We start from the raw sequence: 24,895 nt of genomic DNA, 5'->3' as shown, positions 1-24,895 counted from the left end.
AACACCTACCTACTTACAATGGTAGACGAGTATTCACGCTTTCCCTTTGCCTTCCCCTGTCCTAATATGCTTACCTCTACACAGTAATTAAATGCCTCAATCAGGTCTTTTCCCTTTGCGGGACGGCCAATTTTATCCACACGGATCGGGGTCCCTCCTTTATGTCGAGTGAACTTAAAAGTTATCGCTCCCAACAGGGAATCGCCTCGAGTAAGACAACACCATATCACCCAGTCGGCAACGGACAGGTTGAACGATACAATGCCATCATCTGGAACGCTGTCCGTCTGGCACTGAGGTCACGCAACCTACCAGACCAGCAGTGGGAAACTGTGCTCCCTGACGTGTTACACTCTATCGGGCCTCTTCTCTCCACACCCACTAATGTCACACCTCATGAGCGATTCTTCAAGTTCCGGCGTCGCTCTACACATGGGACATCTCTACTGTCATGGTTGGTGGCTCCAGGCCCTGTGCTACTCCGGAGGTTCATCCAGTCTGCCAAGAACGACCCCCTCATTGACGAGGTGGAGTTAACGGAGGTAAACCCCACGTATGCGCACGTGCGGTACCCCAATGGCCGGGAGTCCACCGTCTCACTCAGAGATCTGGCTCCCTGCCCAACCGGTCACATGGGCCCGAATGATGAAGGATCCCACAACGACGATGTCAACACTCCGCACCCCTATGAAGATGACGCCCTACCTGGGACATCGAGGGATCTGCCGGCAGTGCTACCGGATCAACTCAGGGAGCCGAACGCTCCCCGTAGGATGGCCACCCGAAATCAGGACGCTGGACAATCTCCGGCTACGACCCAGGATGAGGCCAGCTCTGCGCCTGTGGGGACCTGCACCCAGAGTCATGATATTCCCAGGCCTCCACAGGACGATCAAGATGACGTGGACTCTACCGACTTACCGGTACGGGCCAAGCGACCCAGGGACCAGGACACGGTCTGGGGAGACATGCCTTCCGGTCACAAGCAGAAAGCTAAATGACTACGGCTATTTTTGGTCCGCCTAGTCCGTTAAAGGAAGATTGGACTTCCAAACCTTTTAGGGAGGAAGAATGTCATAAATCGCAACTTCTACAAGAAGTAACTCAGGAAGTACTACTGAACGGCCAGCTGAGGGCGCCGTCTGAGGAGTATAAATACTTGGACGTGGGCCCAACTTGGCCAGAGACAATCTGGAAACAGGAAGCTAGTGACTACTAACTAGACCTCCATGTTTTGTTACAAGTCGATTAAAGCCTTGCTTTATGTACAACCAAGTGCATAGTGAGTCGTTATTACATCATCGCCTTTGGACCTTCTGCCAATCACCTTAAATCTGTGCCCTCTGGTTCTCGACCCTTCCGCCAATGGGAACAGTTTCTCTCTATCTACTCTGTCTAGACCCCTCATGATTTTGAACACCTCTATCAAATCTCCTCTCAACCTTCTCTGCTCTAAGGAGAACAACCCCAGTTTTTCCAGTCTATCCACGTAACTGAAGTCCCTCATCCCTGGAACCATTCTTGTAAATCTTTTCTGCACCCTCCTAAAGTGCGGTGCCTAGAATTGGACACAATACTCCAGTTGAGGTCGGACCAGTGTTTTATAAAGGTTCATCATAACTTCCTTGCTTTTGTACTCTATACCTCTATTTATAAAGCCCAGGATCCCGTATGCTTTTTCAACCACTTTCTCAACCTGTCCTGTCACCTTCAACGATTTGTGCACATATGCCCCCAGGTCTCTCTGTTCCTGCACCCCTTTAGAATTGTATCCTTTAGTTTATAACATAACTACAGACTATGCTTCAAAAATAATTTATGGCTATGAGGTTCTTTGGGATATCCTGAGGATGTGAAATGCACTATATAAATGCAAGTTAGCTCAACTTCTAGTTTCCTGCTCTTTATGTCCTGATTTTATTTTTTAACTTTAATTTATTTATTTTTCTACATAAGTTCACCTAGGCTGGAATTTTCTGTACCTGGGCAGGTCGGCTGCAGGTGGTCGCCGTGGCAGGTCACAACCCCTTTCCGGACTCCATCCCGCTCCTGAGATCGACTTTCCATAAATGGCACTCTTAAGGCAGCCCTGCGTGTTACCCAGCCCTATTAAACGGTGCGGATCTGATTACGTCATCGATTACACGTTTTCAGCCGGCATATATAACGGAGCCATGACCACATTGCATTTGAAGGCACTGCACTGCACCATTGGAGTGTTACAAAGAGTTTTAAACATGACTGCACAGAGATAGAGGGCTGTACCCAGGTTCTCAGATGACTCCCTCCATATGCTTGTGGAGGGAGTGAGAGCACGCAGGGAGGTCCACTTCCCTTCCGAAGGGCGGAAGAGACCTTCCCAGCAGACCAAAGGAGCCTGACCCCAAATAGCAGAGGCGGTCAACAGCAGGGATGTTGTGAGGAGGACCTGGGTGCAGTGCCACAAACGTTTCAATTATCTCATTAGATCAGGAAAGGTGAGTGCAAATCCACACTCACCTTCATCCTGCTGTGCCTCTCATCACATCCCCACCACTCTGCCTTTCCAACCCTACTCCTGCACATCCTTACTCACACCAACATACCTTGCACGTCCACCCATCCCTCTCTCTCTAACTACATTATCACATCCCCATTTTATTAGTTACCCCTCACACTCACCCTCATCCTAATACCAACTAACAACACACAAGGAGGCCATTTGGCATTGCCACCCCACTCCTTCATAGTGACCCTCTAAAGATGTAGCCCATCCATTCCTTACACTCATTCCATCACTCTCACTCACCCTTCTCTTCTTTCGCTCCTTGCAGGTAAAGAGAGCCCACAATAAGAGGGAGAGGGAGAGAACCGGTGGTGGAATGCCATCATTGGCTACCTTAGCAGCAGAGGAGGTTGCCTTGGAAGTGTCTGGAGTCGCAGAGCAGCTGGAGGTGGGAGACGGAGAGAGGGGGACATCTCAGAAACCTGGTGACAGAATTACATCTCATACAGCCACATGGCATACAGCAGTCACTCATATGGGGACTGATGTCAGCAGCCAGTGAATGTTTATCATGTGCATAATGGTATCTGTACCCATTCTAGATATGATATATCTAACTCATCTCTTTACTCTCCCACAGATCCATCAACAGTACTCCCCCCGCACCCCACCCCACCCCCCACTGTCCAGGAGGAGGAGCAAGACAACTCCTCAAGGGAGCCTCCAGCCTCTGTGGGCGCATCGTCACCAGACATAAGCGCACCCAGCACCAGCGCAGATATGCACACCTCGGTGGGTGCCACGGGAGATAGAGTAGTGCTTGTCACCTGTTGTCTCACAACTCAAGTGAGCAAGAGCAGATGGTGAAAAAGGGGCAGCAGTTGAGGCTCCTTGCCGGAGCGCACAGGACGCTCCCAGCTCTGCTCAGCTGCATACAGATGCTGAGCCTCAGGGGCCATCCAGAAAGAGAACGATCCTGGAGATGCAGCAAGAAGTGCAGGAGGCTTTGACAGGCTTTGCGACTACGATGTCTGCAAATGTGCAGAGAATGGAGGAGTCCATCTCCAACATAAGCACCACCATGTCGCAGGTGATGGCAACTGTAGGCTCTTCCATTGAAAGAATGGCCACCTGCATGGAGCAGCTAATGCGCCACTCACAGGAGCACATGCTATCTATGGAGAATAGATAGCAGACGCTCATAGACCTCCTCTCTAGGAGGGATGTCCACGTAGATGTAGGTCCTTATGGCCCCACTGCTGTGCAGCAACATGCTCTCCAGCTCCTTGCCAGCAGGGAAGTGCGAGTGGCCCATCAGAGGGATGATGGTGAGAGGGGACATGGAAGTGGGGGCTGCTCTCAAAGTGCTCATACTTCTCCCTTGTTGTCGTCCCCCCCCAGTCAGAGCCTCGGATGGCTCCTCGGATCACGATGGTCGAGTCTGCCCCTGCACGGTTGCAGGAGGAGCAGACTTTGGCGGGGCCATCACAGGCTCCAAAAACCATAGGACGCCCACCTAAAGTGTCTACACAGTCACAGCAGGGAAGTGAGCAGCCTGCATCTACCTCTGCTGAAGCCATAGGGGTAGCACCTCATAGAAGTACGCATAAGAGAAAGCGGAAACACAAGTAGATGCACTAGGGTAGCCACTTGGGTATTTTAATAAATGTTTCTGTAAAGTTTCCACTACTGTAATGTCACACATAAAATGATTTATTTTCACCACTTTCCGGTTATGGACAAATTTGTGTGCAACTTTGGAAGTGGCTTAGTGAGTTGAAGTGGATCGCCAGTCATAATGTTACCTCCAGCAATGCTGGTCAGTGTGAAAGGAGCAGCAGCAGTGGCAGCGGCAGCGGCAGTGCGGACCTGGGAGGAGCAGCATGGTGGTGGCGGCAATAAAAGGAGAGCCCAAGGTGCAGGTAAGCCCCACAGCAGCAGCAGCGGCGGCGGCAGTGCGGACCTGGGAGAAGCGGCGAGGTGGCGGTGGCAATAAAAGGAGAGCCCGAGGCGCAGGTAGGCCCCACAGCAGCAGCAGCGGCACCGTCAGTGCGGATCTGGGAGAAGCAGCGAGGCGGCGGTGGCAATAAAAGGAGAGCCCGAGGTGCAGGTAGGCCCCACAGCAGCAGCGGCGGCGGCGGCAGTGCGGACCTGGGAGAAGCGGCGAGGTGGCGGTGGCAATAAAAGGAGAGCCCGAGGCGCAGGTAGGCCCCACAGCAGCAGCAGTGGCGGCGGCAGTGCGGACCTGGGAGGAGCGGCGAGGCAGCGGTGGCGATAAAAGGAGAGCCCGAGTCGCAGGTAGGCCCCACAGCAGCAGTGGTGGCGTCAGCAGTGCGGACCTGGGAGGAGCGGCGAGGCGGTGGCAGCGATAAAAGGAGAGCCCGAGGCGCAGGTTGGCTTACCAATCTCAGAGCTCCGAGAGTGGGAGAGAGAAGTAAAAAGTAATCACAGTTTGACGTCACCAGAAAGCAGGTAAGTGATTGGTTGGTGAGTATTTCTCTCTTTCTTGTTTTTTCCAGACTTAAATTTTGTGGTTTATACTTTCAAGGGTCTCTGTTGTGTAGCGGGGACTGCTGTTAAACAAGGGCCCTTGAGTATATCATTTAATTGTAGTGTAATTGCTGGGATTGATTTGATTTAATTTAATTTGAATTAATTAAAGGGTAAGTCATGGCAGCACAGCTCGGCGCTGTGATATGCTCCTCCTGCACTATGTGGGAAATCAGGGACACTTCCTGTGTCCCTGGTGACCATGTGTGCGGGAAGTGTATCCAGCTGCAGCTACTGGCAGACTGCATTGTGGTGCTGGAGCTGCGAATGGATGCATACTGGAGCATTCGCGATGCTGAGGACGTTGTGGATAGCACGTTTAGGGAGTTGGTCACACTGCAGGTAAAGGCTGCACAGGCAGGAAGAGAATGGGTGACCACCAGGCAGAGTAGTAGACGCAGGCAGGTAGTGCAGGGGTCTCCTGTGGCCATCCCCCTCTCAAACAGATATACCGCTTTGGATATTGGTGAGGGAGATGGCTTATCGGGGGAAGGCAGCAGCAGCCAACTTCCTGGTACCGTGGGTGGTTCTGCTGCACAGGACGGGAGGAAAAAGAGTGGGAGAGCTATAGTGATAGGGGATTCTATTGTAAGGGGAATAGATAGGCATTTCTGCGACCGCAAACGAGACTCCAGGATGGTATGTTGCCTCCCTGGTGCAAGGGTCAAGGATGTCTCGGAGTGGCTACAGCGCATTTTGGAAGGGGAGGGTGAACAGCCAGTTGTCGTGGTGCATATAGGTACCAACGATATAGGTAAAAAATGGGATGAGGTCCTAAAAGTTGAATATAGGGAGTTAGGAGGTAAATTAAAAAATAGGACCTCAAAGGTAGTAATCTCAGGATTGCTACCAGTGCCACGTGCTAGCCAGAGTAGAAATAGAAGGATATTTCAGATGAATACGTGGCTAGAGGAAAGGTGCAAGGGGGAGGGATTCAAATTCCTGGGACATTGGAACCGGTTCTGGGGGAGGTGGGACCAGTACAAAATGGACGGTTTGCACTTGGGCAGGACTGGGACCGATGTCCTAGGGGGAGTGCTTGCTAGTGCTGTGGGGGAGAGTTTAAACTAAAATGGCAGGGGGTTGGGAAACTGTGTAGGGAGACAGAGGAAAGGGAAACAAGGATAGAAGCAAAAGACAGGAAGGAGAAAAACAAAAGTGGTAGTCAGAGTAATCAAGGGTTTAAATCAAACATGGCCACAGTAAATAATAATTCTAAAAGGTCTAAGAGTGTTAAAAAAACAAGCCTGAAGGCTTTGTGTCTTAATGCGAGGAGCATTCGTAATAAGGTGGATGAATTAGCTGCACAAATAGATGTAAACGGATATGATATGATTGGGATTACGGAAACATGGCTCCAGGGTGACCAGGGCTGGGAACTCAACATCCAGTGGTATTCAATATTCAGGAAAGACAAGCAAAAAGGAAAAGGAGGTGGGGTAGCATTGCTGGTTAAAGAGGAGATTAACACAATTGTAAGGAAGGATATTAGCTCTGATGATGCAGAATCTGTATGGGTAGAGCTGAGAAATACCAAGGGACAGAAAAAGTTAGTGGGAGTTGTATGCAGACCCCCAAACAGTAATGCGGAGGTTGGGGATGGCATTAAAAGGGAAATTAGAGATGCACGCAATAAGGGCACAGCAGTTATCATGGGTGACTTTAATCTACATATAGATTGGGCTAACCAAATTAGTAGCAATACTGTGGAGGAGGAATTCCTGGAGTGTATACGGGGTGGTTTCCTGGACCAATATGTCAAGGAACCAACTAGAGATCAGGTCATCTTAGACTGGGTATTAAGTAATGAGAAAGGAATAATTAGCAATCTTGTGCGAGGCCCCTTGGGGCGGAGCAATCATAATATGATAACATTCTTCATTAAGATAGAGAGTGAAGTATTTGACTCAGAGACTAGGGTCCTGAATTTAAATAAAGGAAACTATGATGGTATGAGACGCGAGTTGGCTAGGATTGATTGGGGAATGTTACTCAAAGGGTTGACGGTGGATCGGTAATGGCAAACATTTAAAACTTGCATGGATGAACAACAGAATTTGTTCATCCCTGTTTGGCATAAAAATAAAACAAAAAAGGTGAATCAGCCATGGCTAACACCGGAAATTAGGGATAGCATAAGATCCAAGGAGAGGACATATAAATTGGCCAGAAAAAGCAGCAAACCTGAGGATTGGGAGCAGTTTAGGATTCAACAAAGGAGGACAAAGGATTCATTAAGAGGGGGAAAATAGAGTATGAGAGTAAGCTTGCAGGGAACATAAAAACTGACTGTAAAAGCTTCTATAGATATGTGAAGAGAAAAGGATTGGTGAAGTCAAGCGTAGGTCCCTTGCCGCAGAATCAGGGGAATTTATAATGGGGAAAAAAGAAATGGCAGACCAATTAAATACATACTTTGGTTCTGTCTTCACAAAGGAGGACACGAATAACTTCCCAGAGATGTCGGGGAACATCGGGTCTAATGAGAGGGAGGAACTGAAAGAAATCAGTATTTGTAGGGAAATGGTGTTAGGGAAATTGATGGGATTGAAGGCCGATAAATCCCCAGGGCCCGATAATCTACATCCTAGGGTACTTAAGGAAGTGGCCCTAGAAATAGTAGATGCATTGCTGGTCATCTTCCAAAATTCTATAGACTCTGGAACAGTTCCCATCGATTGGAGGATAGCTAATGTAACCCCACTATTCAAAAAAGGTGGTAGAGAGAAAATGGGGAATTATAGACCGGTAAGCCTGACATCGGTAGTGGGGAAAATGCTAGCGTCCATTATAAAAGATGTAATAGCAGAGCACTTGGAAAACAGTGACAGGATCGGACAAAGTCAACATGGATTTACAAAAGGTAAATCATGCTTGACTAATCTACTGGAATTTTTTGAGGATGTAACTGGTAGAATAGATAAGGGAGAACCAGTGGATGTGGTGTATTTGGACTTTCAGAAGGCTTTCGATAAGGTCCTGCATAAGAGATTAGCGTGCAAAGTTAAAGCACATGGGATTGGGGGTAAGGTACTGACTTGGATAGAGAACTGGTTGACAGACAGGAAGCAAAGAGTTGGAATAAACGGGTCTTTTTCCGAGTGGTAGGCAGTAACTAGTGGGGTACCGCAGGGATTGGTCCTAGGACCCTACTATTCACAATATATATTAATGATCTAGACAAGGGAACTAGATGTAATATCTCCAAGTTTGCAGATGACACAAAGCTGGGTGGGCGTGTGTGCTGTGAGGAGGATGCCGAGAAACTCCAGTATGATTTGGACAGGTTGGGTGATTGGGCAGATGCATGGCAGATGCAGTATAATGTGAGGTTATCCACTTTGGTGGCAAAAACAGGAAGGCAGGTTATTATCTGAACGGCAATAGATTGGGAGAAGGGGAAGTGCAACGACACCTGGGTGTTCTTGTGCACCAGTCGCTGAAGGTAAGCATGCAGGTGCAGCAGGCGGTTAAGAAGGCAAATGTTGGCCTTCATAGCGAGAGGGTTCGAGCACAGGAACAAGGATGTCTTGCTGCAGTTGTACAGGGCCTTGGTGAGACCACATCTTGAGTATTGTGTGCAGTTTTGGTCGCCTTATCTGATGAAGGATGTTCTTGCCATGGAGGGAGTGCAGCGAAGATTCACCAGACTGATACCTGGGATGGCAGGAATGACATCTGAGGAGAGATTGGGTCGATTGGGCTTATACTCGCTGGAGTTTAGAAGAATGAAACTCATTGAAACTTATAAAATTCTAACAGGACTGGACAGACTAGATGCTGGAAGGATGTTCCCGATGGCCGGGGCGTCCAGAACCAGGGGTCACAGTCTAAGGATAAGGGGTAAGCCATTTAGGATAGAGATGAGGAGGAATGTCTTCACCCAGAGAGTGGTGAACCTGTGGAATTCTCTACCACAGAAGGCAGTCGAGGCCAATTCATTAAATATATTCAAGAAGGAGTTAGATATATTTCTTAAGGCTAAAGGGATCAAGGGATATGGGGAGAAGGCAGGGACAGGGTACTGAACTTGGATGATCAGCCATGATCTCATTGAATGGCGGAGCAGGCTCAAGAGGCCGAATGGCCTACTCCTGCTCCTATCTTCTATGTTTCTATGAATGGCTTGGTCATTGTAGGGATGCTTTATGGTGTTGCTGTGGGATGGTGCAAACCTAATGCAGCATATGGCAGCCATATGGGTGGAATGCGTGATTAAGTAAATCTGGCCGTGATGAGGCCATCCCTGGCCTCCCGGGCAGCAATATGCTCGGGTGCTGATGGAATCTGGACCGCAGGTTCCTCCTACTCCTACTCCTCCTGTTAAGAGGCTGTGCACTCAGAGCCTTGCTCCTCATGCAGCGCTAATCCTCGCTGCTGCGCTATGTTGTGCAGGGCGCAGCAGACCACAATGATTCTGGAGACCCTGGCTCCTCCAGATCTGTCAAGGAAGCTCATTTTCAGCATGCATATTGTCTGCTTTGACACATCTGGTGGAAATGTGGCTTTCATTATATCTCTCCTCAGCCTCAGTACTTGGCCTCCTCAAGGGAGCCACGTCTTCAGTGGATAGCACTCGTCTCCAAGCAGCCAGCCGGAAAGGCTGTTTGGAGGAGTGAAGAGCGGAGGGAGGGTAGACTGGTGCAGGACAAAAGAGTCATGACAGCTGCCAGGGAATTTGGCGTACACATGCATGATGATCTTACTATGGGTGCAGATGAGCTGCACATCGAGGGAGTGGAGGCCCTTGCAGTCAACAAAGACTCCTGGGTGATGATGGGGTGCACTGATGGCCATATGTGTGCAGCCTATGACATCCTGCACCTGTGGGAAGCCAGCCAGAGTGGCAAAGCCGAGCGCCCGCTCAGTAACACTGGCTTCATCAGTGACAAAGTTCACATAATTGGCTGAATTGTCAAAGAGGGCATCAGTGACCTGTGTGATGCATCTGTGGCTGGCCGACTGCGAGCTGCCGCAAATGTCTGCTGCAGATCCCTGGAGGCCTGAGGTGAAGAAGTTGAGGGTGCTGGTGACTTTGATAGCCACTGGTAAGGCGTGTCCACCCGCTCCTCTGGGCTGCAGGTCTTGCTCTAGCAATCTGCAAATGTATGCAACGACCTGGCGCGATAGGCTGAGCCTCTTTTCGCAATGCTGCTCTGTCATGTTGAGGAAGCTTGACGTAATAAAACTCACTACACACTTGGTTCGAGTATAAAGCAAGGCTTTAATCAACTTATTTCAAAACATGGAGGTCTAGTTATCTTTCACTAGTTCCTGTTTACAAAATGTCCTGGGAAAGTTGGGCCCACGCCCGAGTATTTATACTCCTTGGACGGCGCCACCAGCTGGCCATCCAGTGTTATTTCATTAGTCTTTCTTCATGGATCATAAGATTCATAACAAAGCTCATCCTCTGCCTCTATACCCTGTGTTGGGGGTATTGCCTCCGGTGCGGTGCAGCCCTGCGCTGATGCCCTCTGTCCTGTGCAGCATCAGGTGATTGAGGAGAAGGTTGGTGGCGTTGTTGCTGCTGCTGGTGTGTCTGGTGCTACTGGTGTTGGGGCTCATTGTAGTTCAAATCTGAGGACCAAGGTGAGACAGTATTAACAGCACCCATTATGATGTAATAGATGGCAGGTCAAGTAGAGGTGACAGAAGCAATCTGTCAATGGCGTGCTAGGTTCTACCAATGAGATGATAGTGGATCCCGACTTTGCTGGAAACACTTGCAACCTCTAAAAAGCTAAATCTGTGCTTCAGCAACAGCATCAGCTTTAGGAAAGTGAGCAGCTGTCAGGTGGGAGTTTTTATTGTGCTTTCCATGCTGTGCACTAATAAGGTGGATCAATGGCCACTGAACTTCTGCCTCAGGTTCACAGATGTGGTTCCCAAGCTGTGTGATTCCCGTGGTCATCCAGGGAAATTTGAAAGATAGGTTTAAAAAGATGCTTAAGGGTCTGACGAGTACTTCATATTGATCTCAATTACCTCTGCCGCCTCTGCCATTCGGGTCACTGACACGCTGGTAAACACACCGGAGGGAAAGGTGGGATGACGGCGAGTTCCTGACCTGCTCTGAAGTTTTTCAAATTTTCCTCCCAACCTGCCTCCAATCGAACCCATACGAACCCCAGAAAATTCCGGCTCGACTCCCTTTTATTTTCTCAAAAAATAAGTTTTACATTTTTCACTAATTGAACGAGAGGATCAAAGGGGAGAGAGAGAGAGAGAGAGAGAGAGGATCGAAGGGGGAGAGAGAGAGGATCGAAGGGTGAGAGAGAGAGAATCGAAGGGGGGAGAGAGAATTGAAGGGAGTGAGAGAGGATGGAAGGGGAGAGAGGGGATCAAAGGGGGAGAGAGAGGATCGAAGGGGGGGCAAGGGGATCGAAGGGGGAGAGAGAGTGAGGATCGAGGGGGAAGAGAGAGAGAGAGGATCGAAGGGTGGAGAGGCAGAGAGAAAGAGGATTGAAGGGGGAGAGAGAGAAAGGATCGAAGGGGGAGAGAGAGAGGATCGAAGGGGGAGAGAGCGAGGATTGAAGGGGGCGAGAGAGATGATCGAAGGGGGGAGAGAGGATTGAAGGGAGAGAGAGGATGGAAGGGGAGAGAGAGGATCGAAGGGAGGGCAAGGGGATCGAAGGGGGAGAGAGAGAGAGGATCGAGGGGGAAGAGAGAGAGAGAGGATCGAAGGGTGGAGAGGGAGAGAGAAAGAGGATTGAAGGGGGAGAGACAGAAAGGATCGAAGGGGGAGAGAGAGAGGATCGAAGGGGGCGAGAGAGAGGATCGAAGGGGGAGAGAGAGGATCGAAGGGGGAGAGAGAGAGGATTGAAGGGGGCGAGAGAGGATTGAAGGGGGAGAGAGAGAGGATTGAAGGGGGAGAGAGAGGATTGAAGGGGGAGAGAGAGAGGATTGAAGGGGGAGAGAGAGAGGATTGAAGGGGGAGAGAGAGAGGATTGAAGGGGGAGAGAGAGAGGATTGAAGGGGGAGAGAGAGAGGATTGAAGGGGGAGAGAGAGGATTGAAGGGGGAGAGAGAGAGGATTGAAGGGGGAGGGAGAGAGGATTGAAGGGGGAGAGAGAGAGGATTGAAGGGGGAGAGAGGATTGAAGGGGGAGAGAGAGAGGATTGAAGGGGGAGAGGGAGAGGATCGAAGGGGGAGAGAGAGAGGATCGAAGGGGAGAGAGAGAGGATTGAAGGGGGTGAGAGAGGATTGAAGGGGGTGAGAGAGGATTCAAGGGGGAGAGAGAGAGGATGGAAGGGGGAGAGAGAGGATCCAAGGGGGAGAGAGAGAGGATGGAAGGGGAGAAAGAGGATCGAAGGGGGAGAGAGAGACGATTGAAGGGGGAGAGAGAGGATTGAAGGGGGAAAGAGAGAGGATTCAAGGGGGAGAGAGAGGATCGAAGGGGGAGAGAGAGAGGATCGAAGGGGGAGAGAGAGAGGATTGAAGGGGGCGAGAGAGGATCGAAGGGGGAGAGAGAGAGGATCGAAGGGGGAGAGAGAGAGGATCGAAGGGGGAGAGAGAGAGGATTGAAGGGGGAGAGAGAGGTTTGAAGGGGGAGAGAGAGAGGATTGAAGGGGGAGAGAGAGAGGATGGAAGGGGGAGAGAGAGAGGATCGAAGGGGGAGAGAGAGAGGATCGAAGGGGAGAGAGAGAGGATGAAGGGGGTGAGAGAGGATTGAAGGGGGTGAGAGAGGATTGAAGGGGGAGAGAGAGAGGATCGAAGGGGGAGAGAGAGAGGATGGAAGGGGAGAAAGAGGATCAAAGGGGGAGAGAGAGACGATTGAAGGGGACAGAGAGGATTGAAGGGGGAAAGAGAGAGGATTGAAGGGGGAGAGAGAGGATCGAAGGGGGAGAGAGAGAGGATCGAAGGGTGAGAGAGAGAGAATCGAAGGGGGGAGAGAGAATTGAAGGGAGTGAGAGAGGATGGAAGGGGAGAGAGGGGATCAAAGGGGGAGAGAGAGGATCGAAGGGGGGGCAAGGGGATCGAAGGGGGAGAGAGAGTGAGGATCGAGGGGGAAGAGAGAGAGAGAGGATCGAAGGGTGGAGAGGGAGAGAGAAAGAGGATTGAAGGGGGAGAGAGAGAAAGGATCGAAGGGGGAGAAAGAGAGGATCGAAGGGGGAGAGAGCGAAGATTGAAGGGGGCGAGAGAGATGATCGAAGGGGGGAGAGAGGATTGACGGGAGAGAGAGAGGATGGAAGGGGAGAGAGAGGATCGAAGGGAGGACAAGGGGATCGAAGGGGGAGAGAGAGAGAGGATCGAGGGGGAAGAGAGAGAGAGAGGATCGAAGGGTGGAGAGGGAGAGAGAAAGAGGATTGAAGGGGGAGAGAGAGAAAGGATCGAAGGGGGAGAGAGAGAGGATCGAAGGGGGCGAGAGAGAGGATCGAAGGGGGAGAGAGAGGATCGAAGGGGGAGAGAGAGGATCGAAGGGGGAGAGAGAGAGGATTGAAGGGGGGCGAGAGAGGATTGAAGGGGAGAGAGAGAGGATTGAAGGGGGAGAGAGAGGATTGAAGGGGGAGAGAGAGAGGATTGAAGGGGGAGAGAGAGAGGATTGAAGGGGGAGAGAGAGAGGATTGAAGGGGGGAGAGAGAGAGGATTGAAGGGGGAGAGAGAGGATTGAAGGGGGAGAGAGAGAGGATTGAAGGGGGAGGGAGAGAGGATTGAAGGGGGAGAGAGAGAGGATTGAAGGGGGAGAGAGGATTGAAGGGGGAGAGAGAGAGGATTGAAGGGGGAGAGGGAGAGGATCGAAGGGGAGAGAGAGAGGATCGAAGGGGAGAGAGAGAGGATTGAAGGGGGTGAGAGAGGATTGAAGGGGGTGAGAGAGGATTGAAGGGGGAGAGAGAGAGGATTGAAGGGGGAGAGAGAGGATCGAAGGGGGAGAGAGAGAGGATGGAAGGGGAGAAAGAGGATCGAAGGGGGAGAGAGAGACGATTGAAGGGGGAGAGAGAGGATTGAAGGGGGAAAGAGAGAGGATTGAAGGGGGAGAGAGAGGATCGAAGGGGGAGAGAGAGAGGATCGAAGGGGGAGAGAGAGAGGATTGAAGGGGCGAGAGAGGTTTGAAGGGGGAGAGAGAGAGGATTGAAGGGGGAGAGAGAGAGGATTGAAGGGGGAGAGAGAGAGGATCGAAGGGGGAGAGAGAGAGGATCGAAGGGGAGAGAGAGAGGATTGAAGGGGGTGAGAGAGGATTGAAGGGGGTGAGAGAGGATTGAAGGGGGAGAGAGAGAGGATCGAAGGGGGAGAGGGAGAGGATGGAAGGGGAGAAAGAGGATCGAAGGGGGAGACAGAGACGATTGAAGGGGGAGAGAGAGGATTGAAGGGGGAAAGAGAGAGGATTGAAGGGGGAGAGAGAGGATCGAAGGGGGAGAGAGAGAGGATCGAAGGGGGAGAGAGAGAGGATTGAAGGGGGCGAGAGAGGATCGAAGGGGGAGAGAGAGAGGATCGAAGGGGGGAGAGAGAGAGGATTGAAGGGGGAGAGAGAGGTTTTGAAGGGGGAGAGAGAGGATTGAAGGGGGAGAGAGAGAGGATTGAAGGGGGAGAGAGAGGTTTGAAGGGGGAGAGAGGGAGGATTGAAGGGGGAGAGAGAGAGGATTGAAGGGGGAGAGAGAGAGGATGGAAGGGGGAGAGAGAGGATTGAAGGGGGAGAGAGAGAGGATTGAAGGTGGAGAGAGAGGTTTGAAGGGGGAGAGAGGGAGGATCGAAGGGGAGAGAGAGAGGATTGAAGGGGGAGAGAGAGAGGATGGAAGGGGGAGAGAGATGAGGATTGAAGGGGAGAGAGAGAGGTTTGAAGGGGGAGAGAGAGAGGATTAAAGGGGGAGAGAGAGAGGATCGAAGGGGTGAGAGAGAGGATTGAAGGGGGAGAGAGGGAGGATTGAAGGGGGAGAGAGAGAGGATTGAGGGGGTGAGAGAGGATTGAAGGGGGAGAGAGAGAGGATTAAAGGGGGTGAGAGAGGATTGAAGGGGGAGAGAGAGGATCGAAGGGGGAGAGAGAGAGGATCGAAGGGAGAGAGAGAGGATTGAAGGGGGAGAGAGAGGATCGAAGGGGGAGAGAGAGAGGATCGAAGGGGAGAGAGAGAGGATGGAAGGGGGAGAGAGAGAGGATGGAAGGGGGAGAGAGAGAGGATGGAATCGGAGAGAGAGGACCGAAGGGGGGAGAGAGAGGATTGAAAGGGGAGAGAGATTGAAGGGGGAGAGAGAGAGGATTGAAGGGGGAGAGAGAGAGGATTGAAGGGGGAGAGTGAGAGGATCGAAGGGGGAGAGAGAGGATCAAAGGGGGAGAGAGAGAGGATTGAAGGGGGAGAGAGAGGATTGAAGGGGGAGAGAGAGAGGATCGAAGGGGGAGAGAGAGAGGATTGAAGGGGGAGAGAGAGAGGATCGAAGGGGGAGAGAGAGAGGATTGAAGGGGGAGAGAGAGGATCGAAGGGGGAGAGAGAGGATTGAAGGGGGAGAGAGAGAGGATCGAAGGGGGAGAGAGAGAGGATTGAAGGGGGGAGAAGGATCGAAGGGGGAGAGAAAGGATTGAAGGGGGAGAGAGAGAGGATTGAAGGGGAGAGAGAGGATCGAAGGGGGGAGAGAGGATTAAAGGGGGAGAGAGAGGATTGAAGAGGGAGAGAGAGGATCGAATGGGGAGAGAGAGGGGATTGAAGGGGAGAGAGAGAGGATTGAAGGGCGAGAGAGAGGATTGAAGGGGGAGAGAGAGGATTGAAGGGGGAGAGAGAGGATCAAAGGGGGGGGAGAGGATTGAAGGAGGCGAGAGAGAGAGAATTGAAGAGGGAGAGAGGATCGAAGGGGGAGAGAGAGGGGATCAAAGGGGTAGTGAGGATCAAAGGGGAGAGAGGGGATCAAAGGGGGAGAGAGGGGATCGAATGGGGAGAGAGAGGATTGAATGGGGGGTGAGAGGATCGAGGGGGAGAGAGAGAATCGAAGCGGGAGAGGGGATCGAAGGGGGAGAGAGAGGATCGAAGGGAGAGAGAGAGAGGATCGAAGGGAGAGAGAGAGGATCGAAGGGGAAAAGAGAGGATCGAAGGGGGGAGAGAGAGTGAATCGAAGGGAGAGAGAGAGAGGATCGAAGGGAGAGAGAGAGAGGATCGAAGGGAGAGAGAGAGGGTCGAAGGAGAGAGAGAGGATCGAAGGGGGGAGAGATGATCGAAGGTGAAGAGAGAGAGGATTGAAGGGGGCGAGAGAGGATCGAAGGGGGAGAGAGAGAGGATCGAAGGGGGAGAGAGAGAGGATCGAAGGGGGAGAGAGAGAGGATTGAAGGGGGAGAGAGAGGTTTGAAGGGGGGGGAGAGAGAGGATTGAAGGGGGAGAGAGAGAGGATGGAAGGGGGAGAGAGAGAGGATCGAAGGGGGAGAGAGAGAGGATCGAAGGGGAGAGAGGGAGGATTGAAGGGGGTGAGAGAGGATTGAAGGGGGTGAGAGAGGATTGAAGGGGGAGAGAGAGAGAATCGAAGGGGGGGGAGAGAGAGAGGATGGAAGGGGAGAAAGAGGATCGAAGGGGGAGAGAGAGACGATTGAAGGGGGAGAGAGAGGATTGAAGGGGGAAAGAGAGAGGATTGAAGGGGGAGAGAGAGGATCGAAGGGGGGAGAGAGAGAGGATCGAAGGGGGAGAGAGAGTGGATTGAAGGGGGCGAGAGAGGATCGAAGGGGGAGAGAGAGAGGATCGAAGGGGGAGAGAGAGAGGATTGAAGGGGGAGAGAGAGGTTTGAAGGGGGAGAGAGAGGATTGAAAGGGGAGAGAGAGAGGATTGAAGGGGGAGAGAGAGGTTTGAAGGGGGAGAGAGGGAGGATCGAAGGGGGAGAGAGAGAGGATTGAAGGGGGAGAGAGAGAGGATGGAAGGGGGAGAGAGAGGATTGAAGAGGGAGAGAGAGAGGATTGAAGGGGGAGAGAGAGGTTTGAAGGGGGAGAGAGGGAGGATCGAAGGGGGAGAGAGAGAGGATTGAAGGGGGAGAGAGAGAGTATGGAAGGGGGAGAGAGAGAGCATTGAAGAGGAGAGAGAGAGGTTTGAAGGGGGAGAGAGAGAGGATTGAAGGGGGAGAGAGAGAGAGGATCGAAGGGGAGAGAGAGAGGATTGAAGGGGGAGAGAGAGAGGATTGAAGGGGGAGAGAGAGAAGATTGAAGGGGGGTGAGAGAGGATTGAAGGGGGAGAGAGAGAGGATTAAGGGGGAGAGAGAGGATTGAAGGGGTTAGAGAGGATCGAAGGGGTGAGAGAGAGGGATCGAAGGGGAGAGAGAGAGGATTGAAGGGGGAGAGAGAGGATCGAAGGGGGAGAGAGAGAGGATCGAAGGGGAGAGAGAGAGGATTGAAGGGGGTGAGAGAGGATTGAAGGGGGAGAGAGAGAGGATTGAAGGGGGAGAGAGAGAGGATGGAAGGGGGAGAGAGAGAGGATGGAAGGGGGAGGAGAGAGAGGATGGAAGCGGAGAGAGAGGACCGAAGGGGGGAGAGAGAGGATTGAAAGGGGAGAGAGAGATTGAAGGGGGAGAGAGAGCGGATTGAAGGGGGAGAGAGAGAGGATCGAAGGGGGAGAGAGAGAGGATTGAAGGGGGAGAGAGAGGATCGAAGGGGGAGAGAGAGGATCGAAGGGGTAGAGAGAGAGGATCGAAGGGGAGAGAGAGAGGATTGAAGGGGGTGAGAGAGGATTGAAGGGGTGAGAGAGGATTGAAGGGGTGAGAGAGAGAGGATGGAAGGGGGAGAGAGAGGATCGAAGGGGGAGAGAGAGAGGATGGAAGGGGAGAAAGAGGATCGAAGGGGTAGAGAGAGAGGATCGAAGGGGAGAGAGAGAGGATTGAAGGGGGTGAGAGAGGATTGAAGGGGGTGAGAGAGGATTGAAGGGGGAGAGAGAGACGATTGAAGGGGGGAGAGAGAGGATTGAAGGGGGAAAGAGAGAGGATTCAAGGGGGAGAGAGAGGATCGAAGGGGGAGAGAGAGAGGATCGAAGGGGGAGAGAGAGAGGATTGAAGGGGGCGAGAGAGGATCGAAGGGGGAGAGAGAGAGGATCGAAGGGGGGAGAGAGAGAGGATCGAAGGGGGAGAGAGAGAGGATTGAAGGGGGAGAGAGAGGTTTGAAGGGGGGAGAGAGAGAGGATTGAAGGGGGAGAGAGAGAGGATGGAAGGGGGAGAGAGAGAGGATCGAAGGGGGAGAGAGAGAGGATCGAAGGGGAGAGAGAGAGGATTGAAGGGGGTGAGAGAGGATTGAAGGGGGTGAGAGAGGATTGAAGGGGGAGAGAGAGAGGATCGAAGGGGGAGAGAGAGAGGATGGAAGGGGAGAAAGAGGATCAAAGGGGGAGAGAGAGATGATTGAAGGGGGAGAGAGAGGATTGAAGGGGGAAAGAGAGAGGATTGAAGGGGGAGAGAGAGGATCGAAGGGGGAGAGAGAGAGGATCGAAGGGTGAGAGAGAGAGAATCGAAGGGGGGAGAGAGAATTGAAGGGAATGAGAGAGGATGGAGGGGGAGAGAGGGGATCAAAGGGGGGAGAGAGAGGATCGAAGGGGGGGGCAAGGGGATCGAAGGGGGAGAGAGAGTGAGGATCGAGGGGGAAGAGAGAGAGAGAGGATCGAAGGGTGGAGAGGGAGAGAGAAAGAGGATTGAAGGGGGAGAGAGCGAAGATTGAAGGGGGCGAGAGAGATGATCGAAGGGGGGGAGAGAGGATTGACGGGAGAGAGAGAGGATGGGAGGGGAGAGAGAGGATCGAAGGGAGGGCAAGGGGATCGAAGGGGGAGAGAGAGAGAGGATCGAGGGGGAAGAGAGAGAGAGAGGATCGAAGGGTGGAGAGGGAGAGAGAAAGAGGATTGAAGGGGGAGAGAGAGAAAGGATCGAAGGGGGAGAGAGAGAGGATCGAAGGGGGCGAGAGAGAGGATCGAAGGGGGAGAGAGAGGATCGAAGGGGGAGAGAGAGGATCGAAGGGGGAGAGAGAGAGTATTGAAGGGGGCGAGAGAGGATTGAAGGGGGAGAGAGAGAGGATTGAAGGGGGAGAGAGAGGATTGAAGGGGGGAGAGAGAGAGGATTGAAGGGGGAGAGAGAGAGGATTGAAGGGGGAGAGAGAGAGGATTGAAGGGGGAGAGAGAGAGGATTGAAGGGGGAGAGAGAGGATTGAAGGGGGAGAGAGAGAGGATTGAAGGGGGAGGGAGAGAGGATTGAAGGGGGAGAGAGAGAGGATTGAAGGGGGAGAGAGGATTGAAGGGGGAGAGAGAGAGGATTGAAGGGGGAGAGGGAGAGGATCGAAGGGGGGAGAGAGAGAGGATCGAAGGGGGAGAGAGAGAGGGTTGAAGGGGGTGAGAGAGGATTGAAGGGGGTGAGAGAGGATTGAAGGGAGAGAGAGAGAGGATTGAAGGGGGAGAGAGAGGATCGAAGGGGGAGAGAGAGGATGGAAGGGGAGAAAGAGGATCGAAGGGGGAGAGAGAGACGATTGAAGGGGAGAGAGAGAGGATTGAAGGGGGAAAGAGAGAGGATTGAAGGGGGAGAGAGAGGATCGAAGGGGGAGAGAGAGAGGATCGAAGGGGAGAGAGAAAGGATTGAAGGGGGCGAGAGAGGATCGAAGGGGGAGAGAGAGAGGATCGAAGGGGGGGAGAGAGAGAGGATCGAAGGGGGAGAGAGAGAGGATTGAAGGGGGAGAGAGAGGTTTGAAGGGGGAGAGAGAGAGGATTGAAGGGGGAGAGAGAGAGGCTTGAAGGGGGAGAGAGAGAGGATCAAAGGGGGAGAGAGAGAGGATCGAAGGGGAGAGAGAGAGGATTGAAGGGGGTGAGAGAGGATTGAAGGGGGTGAGAGAGGATTGAAGGGGGAGAGAGAGAGGATCGAAGGGGGAGAGGGAGAGGATGGAAGGGGAGAAAGAGGATCGAAGGGGTAGAGAGAGACGATTGAAGGGGGAGAGAGAGGATTGAAGGGGGAAAGAGAGAGGATTGAAGGGGGAGAGAGAGGATCGAAGGGGGAGAGAGAGAGGATCGAAGGGGGAGAGAGAGAGGATTGAAGGGGGCGAGAGAGGATCGAAGGGGGGGAGAGAGAGAGGATCGAAGGGGAGAGAGAGAGGATTGAAGGGGGAGAGAGAGGTTTGAAGGGGGAGAGAGAGGATTGAAGGGGGAGAGAGAGAGGATTGAAGGGGGAGAGAGAGGTTTGAAGGGGGAGAGAGGGAGGATTGAAGGGGGAGAGAGAGAGGATTGAAGGGGGAGAGAGAGAGGATTGAAGGGGGAGAGAGAGAGGATGGAAGGGGGAGAGAGAGAGGATTGAAGGGGAGAGAGAGAGGTTTGAAGGGGGAGAGAGGGAGGATTGAAGGGGGAGAGAGATAGGATTGAAGGGGGTGAGAGAGGATTGAAGGGGGAGAGAGAGGATCAAAGGGGGAGAGAGAGAGGATCGAAGGGGAGAGAGAGAGGATCGAAGGGGAGAGAGAGAGGATTGAAGGGGTGAGAGAGGATTGAAGGGGGTGAGAGAGGATTGAAGGGGGAGAGAGAGAGTGATGAAGGGGGGAGAGAGAGAGGATGGAAGGGGGAGAGAGAGAGGATGGAATCGGAGAGAGAGGGAGAGCGAAGGGGGGAGAGAGAGGATTGAAAGGGGAGAGAGAAGATTGAAGGGGGAGAGAGAGAGGATTGAAGGGGGAGAGAGAGAGGATTGAAGGGGGAGAGAGAGAGGATCGAAGGGCGAGAGAGAGGATCAAAGGGGGAGAGAGAGAGGATTGAAGGGGGAGAGAGAGGATTGAAGGGGTGAGAGAGAGAGGATCGAAGGGGGTGAGAGAGAGGATTGAAGGGGGAGAGAGAGAGGATCGAAGGGGGGAGAGAGAGAGGATTGAAGGGGGAGAGAGAGGATCGAAGGGGGAGAGAGAGGATTGAAGGGGGAGAGAGAGAGGATCGAAGGGGGGAGAGAGAGAGGATTGAAGGGGGAGAGAGAGGATCGAAGGGGGAGAGAAAGGATTGAAGGGAGAGAGAGAGAGGATTGAAGGGGGAGAGAGAGGGATCGAAGGGGGAGAGAGAGAGGATCAAAGGGGGGAGAGAGGATAAAAGGGGGAGAGAGAGAGGATCGAATGGGGAGAGAGAGGGGATTGAAGGGGAGAGAGAGAGGATTGAAGGGGGAGAGAGAGGATTGAAGGGGGGAGAGAGGATTAAAGGGGGAGAGAGAGAGGATTGAAGAGGGAGAGAGAGGATCGAATGGGGAGAGAGAGGGGATTGAAGGGGAGAGAGAGAGGGATTGAAGGGCGAGAGAGAGGATTGAAGGGGGAGAGAGAGGATTGAAGGGGGAGAGAGAGGATCAAAGGGGGGAGAGAGGATTGAAGGAGGCGAGAGAGAGAGAATTGAAGAGGGAGAGAGGATCGAAGGGGGAGAGAGAGGGGATCAAAGGGGGGAGTGAGGATCAAAGGGGAGAGAGGGGATCAAAGGGGGGAGAGAGGGGATCGAATGGGGAGAGAGAGGATTGAATGGGGGGAGAGGATCGAGGGGGGAGAGAGAGAATCGAAGCGGGAGAGGGGATCGAAGGGGGAGAGAGAGGATCGAAGGGAGAGAGAGAGACGATCGAAGGGAGAGAGAGAGGATCGAAGGGGGAAAGAGAGGATCGAAGGGGGGAGAGAGAGTGAATCGAAGGGAGAGAGAGAGAGGATCGAAGGGAGAGAGAGAGAGGATCGAAGGGAGAGAGAGAGGATCGAAGGGAGAGAGAGAGGATCGAAGGGGGGAGAGATGATCGAAGGGGGAGAGAGAGAGGATTGAAGGGGGCGAGAGAGTATCGAAGGGGGAGAGAGAGAGGATCGAAGGGGGAGAGAGAGAGGATCGAAGGGGGAGAGAGAGAGGATTGAAGGGGGAGAGAGAGGTTTGAGGGGGGGAGAGAGAGGATTGAAGGGGGAGAGATAGAGGATGGAAGGGGGAGAGAGAGAGGATCGAAGGGGGAGAGAGAGAGGATCGAAGGGGAGAGAGAGAGGCTTGAAGGGGGTGAGAGAGGATTGAAGGGGGTGAGAGAGGATTGAAGGTGGAGAGAGAGAGGATCGAAGGGGGAGAGAGAGAGGATGGAAGGGGAGAAGAGGATCGAAGGGGGAGAGAGAGACGATTGGAGGGGGGAGAGAGAGGATTGAAGGGGGAAAGAGAGAGGATTGAAGGGGGAGAGAGAGGATCGAAGGGGGAGAGAGAGAGGATCGAAGGGGGAGAGAGAGAGGATTGAAGGGGGCGAGAGAGGATCGAAGGGGGAGAGAGAGAGGATCGAAGGGGGAGAGAGAGAGGATTGAAGGGGGGAGAGAGAGGTTTGAAGGGGGAGAGAGAGGATTGAAAGGGGAGAGAGAGAGGATTGAAGGGGGAGAGAGAGGTTTGAAGGGGGAGAGAGGGAGGATCGAAGGGGGAGAGAGAGAGGATTGAAGGGGGAGAGAGAGAGGATGGAAGGGGAGAGAGAGGATTGAAGAGGGAGAGAGAGAGGATTGAAGGGGGAGAGAGAGGTTTGAAGGGGGAGAGAGGGAGGATCGAAGGGGGAGAGAGAGAGGATTGAAGGGGGAGAGAGAGAGGATGGAAGGGGAGAGAGAGGATTGAAGAGGGAGAGAGAGAGGATTGAAGGGGGAGAGAGAGGTTTGAAGGGGGAGAGAGGGAGGATCGAAGGGGGAGAGAGAGAGGATTGAAGGGGGAGAGAGAGAGTATGGAAGGGGGAGAGAGAGAGGATTGAAGGGGAGAGAGAGAGGTTTGAATGGGGGGAGAGAGAGAGGATTGAAGGGGGAGAGAGAGAGGATCGAAGGGGAGAGAGAGAGGATTGAAGGGGGAGAGAGAGAGGATTGAAGGGGGAGAGGAGAAGATTGAAGGGGGTGAGAGAGGATTGAAGGGGGAGAGAGAGAGGATTAAAGGGGGAGAGAGAGGATTGAAGGGGGAGAGAGAGGATCGAAGGGGGAGAGAGAGAGGATCGAAGGGGGAGAGAGAGAGGATTGAAGGGGGAGAGAGAGGTTCGAAGGGGGAGAGAGAGAGGATCGAAGGGGAGAGAGAGAGGATTGAAGGGGGTGAGAGAGGATTGAAGGGGCAGAGAGAGAGGATTGAAGGGGAGAGAGAGAGGATGGAAGGGGAGAGAGAGAGGATCGAAGGGGGAGAGAGAAAGGATTGAAGGGGGCGAGAGGGGATCGAAGGGGGAGAGAGAGAGGATCGAAGGGGGAGAGAGAGAGGATCGAAGGGGGAGAGAGAGAGGATTGAAGGGGGAGAGAGAGGTTTGAAGGGGGAGAGAGAGAGGATTGAAGGGGGAGAGAGAGAGGATTGAAGGGGGAGAGAGAGAGGATCGAAGGGGGAGAGAGAGAGGATCGAAGGGGAGAGAGAGAGGATTGAAGGGGGTGAGAGAGGATTGAAGGGGGTGAGAGAGGATTGAAGGGGGAGAGAGAGAGCATCGAAGGGGAGAGGGAGAGGATGGAAGGGGAGAAAGAGGAACGAAGGTGTAGAGAGAGACGATTGAAGGGGGAGAGAGAGGATTGAAGGGGGAAAGAGAGAGGATTGAAGGGGGAGAGAGAGGATCGAAGGGGGGAGAGAGAGAGGATCGAAGGGGGAGAGAGAGAGGGATTGAAGGGGGCGAGAGAGGATCGAAGGGGGAGAGAGAGAGGATCGAAGGGGGAGAGAGAGAGGATTGAAGGGGGAGAGAGAGGTTTGAAGGGGGGAGAGAGAGGATTGAAGGGGGAGAGAGAGAGGGATTGAAGGGGGAGAGAGAGGTTTGAAGGGGGGAGAGAGGGAGGATTGAAGGGGGAGAGAGAGAGGATTGAAGGGGGAGAGAGAGAGGATTGAAGGGGGAGAGAGAGAGGATGGAGGGGGAGAGAGAGAGGATTGAAGGGGAGAGAGAGAGGTTTGAAGGGGGAGAGAGGGAGGATTGAAGGGGAGAGAGAGAGGATTGAAGGGGGTGAGAGAGGATTGAAGGGGGAGAGAGAGGATCAAAGGGGGAGAGAGAGAGGATCGAAGGGGAGAGAGAGAGGATCGAAGGGGAGAGAGAGAGGATTGAAGGCGGGTGAGAGAGGATTGAAGGGGGAGAGAGAGAGGATTGAAGGGGGAGAGAGAGAGGATGGAAGGGGGAGAGAGAGAGGATGGAAGGGGGAGAGAGAGAGGATGGAATCGGAGAGAGAGGACCGAAGGGGGGAGAGAGAGGATTGAAAGGGGAGAGAGAACATTGAAGGGGGAGAGAGAGAGAGGATTGAAGGGGGAGAGAGAGAGGATTGAAGGGGGAGAGAGAGAGGATCGAAGGGGGAGAGAGAGGATCAAAGGGGGAGAGAGAGAGGATTGAAGGGGGAGAGAGAGGATTGAAGGGGGAGAGAGAGAGGTCGAAGGGGGAGAGAGAGAGGATTGAAGGGGGAGAGAGAGAGGATCGAAGGGGGAGAGAGAGAGGATTGAAGGGGAGAGAGAGGATCGAAGGGGGGAGAGAGAGGATTGAAGGGGGAGAGAGAGAGGATCGAAGGGGGAGAGAGAGAGGATTGAAGGGGGAGAGAGAGGATCGAAGGGGGAGAGAAAGGATTGAAGGGGGAGAGAGAGAGGATTGAAGGGGGAGAGAGAGGATCGAAGGGGGAGAGAGAGAGGATCAAAGGGGGGAGAGAGGATAAAGGGGGAGAGAGAGAGGATCGAATGGGGAGAGAGAGGGGATTGAAGGGGAGAGAGAGAGGATTGAAGGGGGAGAGAGAGGATTGAAGGGGGGAGAGAGGATTAAAGGGGGAGAGAGAGGGGATTGAAGGGGAGAGAGAGAGGATTGAAGGGCGAGAGAGAGGATTGAAGGGGGAGAGAGAGGATTGAAGGGGGAGAGAGAGGATCAAGGGGGGAGAGAGGATTGAAGGAGGCGAGAGAGAGAGAATTGAAGAGGGAGAGAGGATCGAAGGGGGAGAGAGAGGGGATCAAAGGGGGGAGTGAGGATCAAAGGGGAGAGAGGGGATCAAAGGGGGAGAGAGGGGATCGAATGGGGAGAGAGAGGATTG

This window comes from Somniosus microcephalus, chromosome 5, assembly GCF_052327205.1.
Source record: "Somniosus microcephalus isolate GS21.2 chromosome 5, FLI_Smic_1.0, whole genome shotgun sequence".
NCBI lineage: Eukaryota > Metazoa > Chordata > Chondrichthyes > Squaliformes > Somniosidae > Somniosus > Somniosus microcephalus.
The sequence above is the reverse complement of the archived record's forward strand: the minus strand, read 5'-3'. Positions refer to the sequence as shown.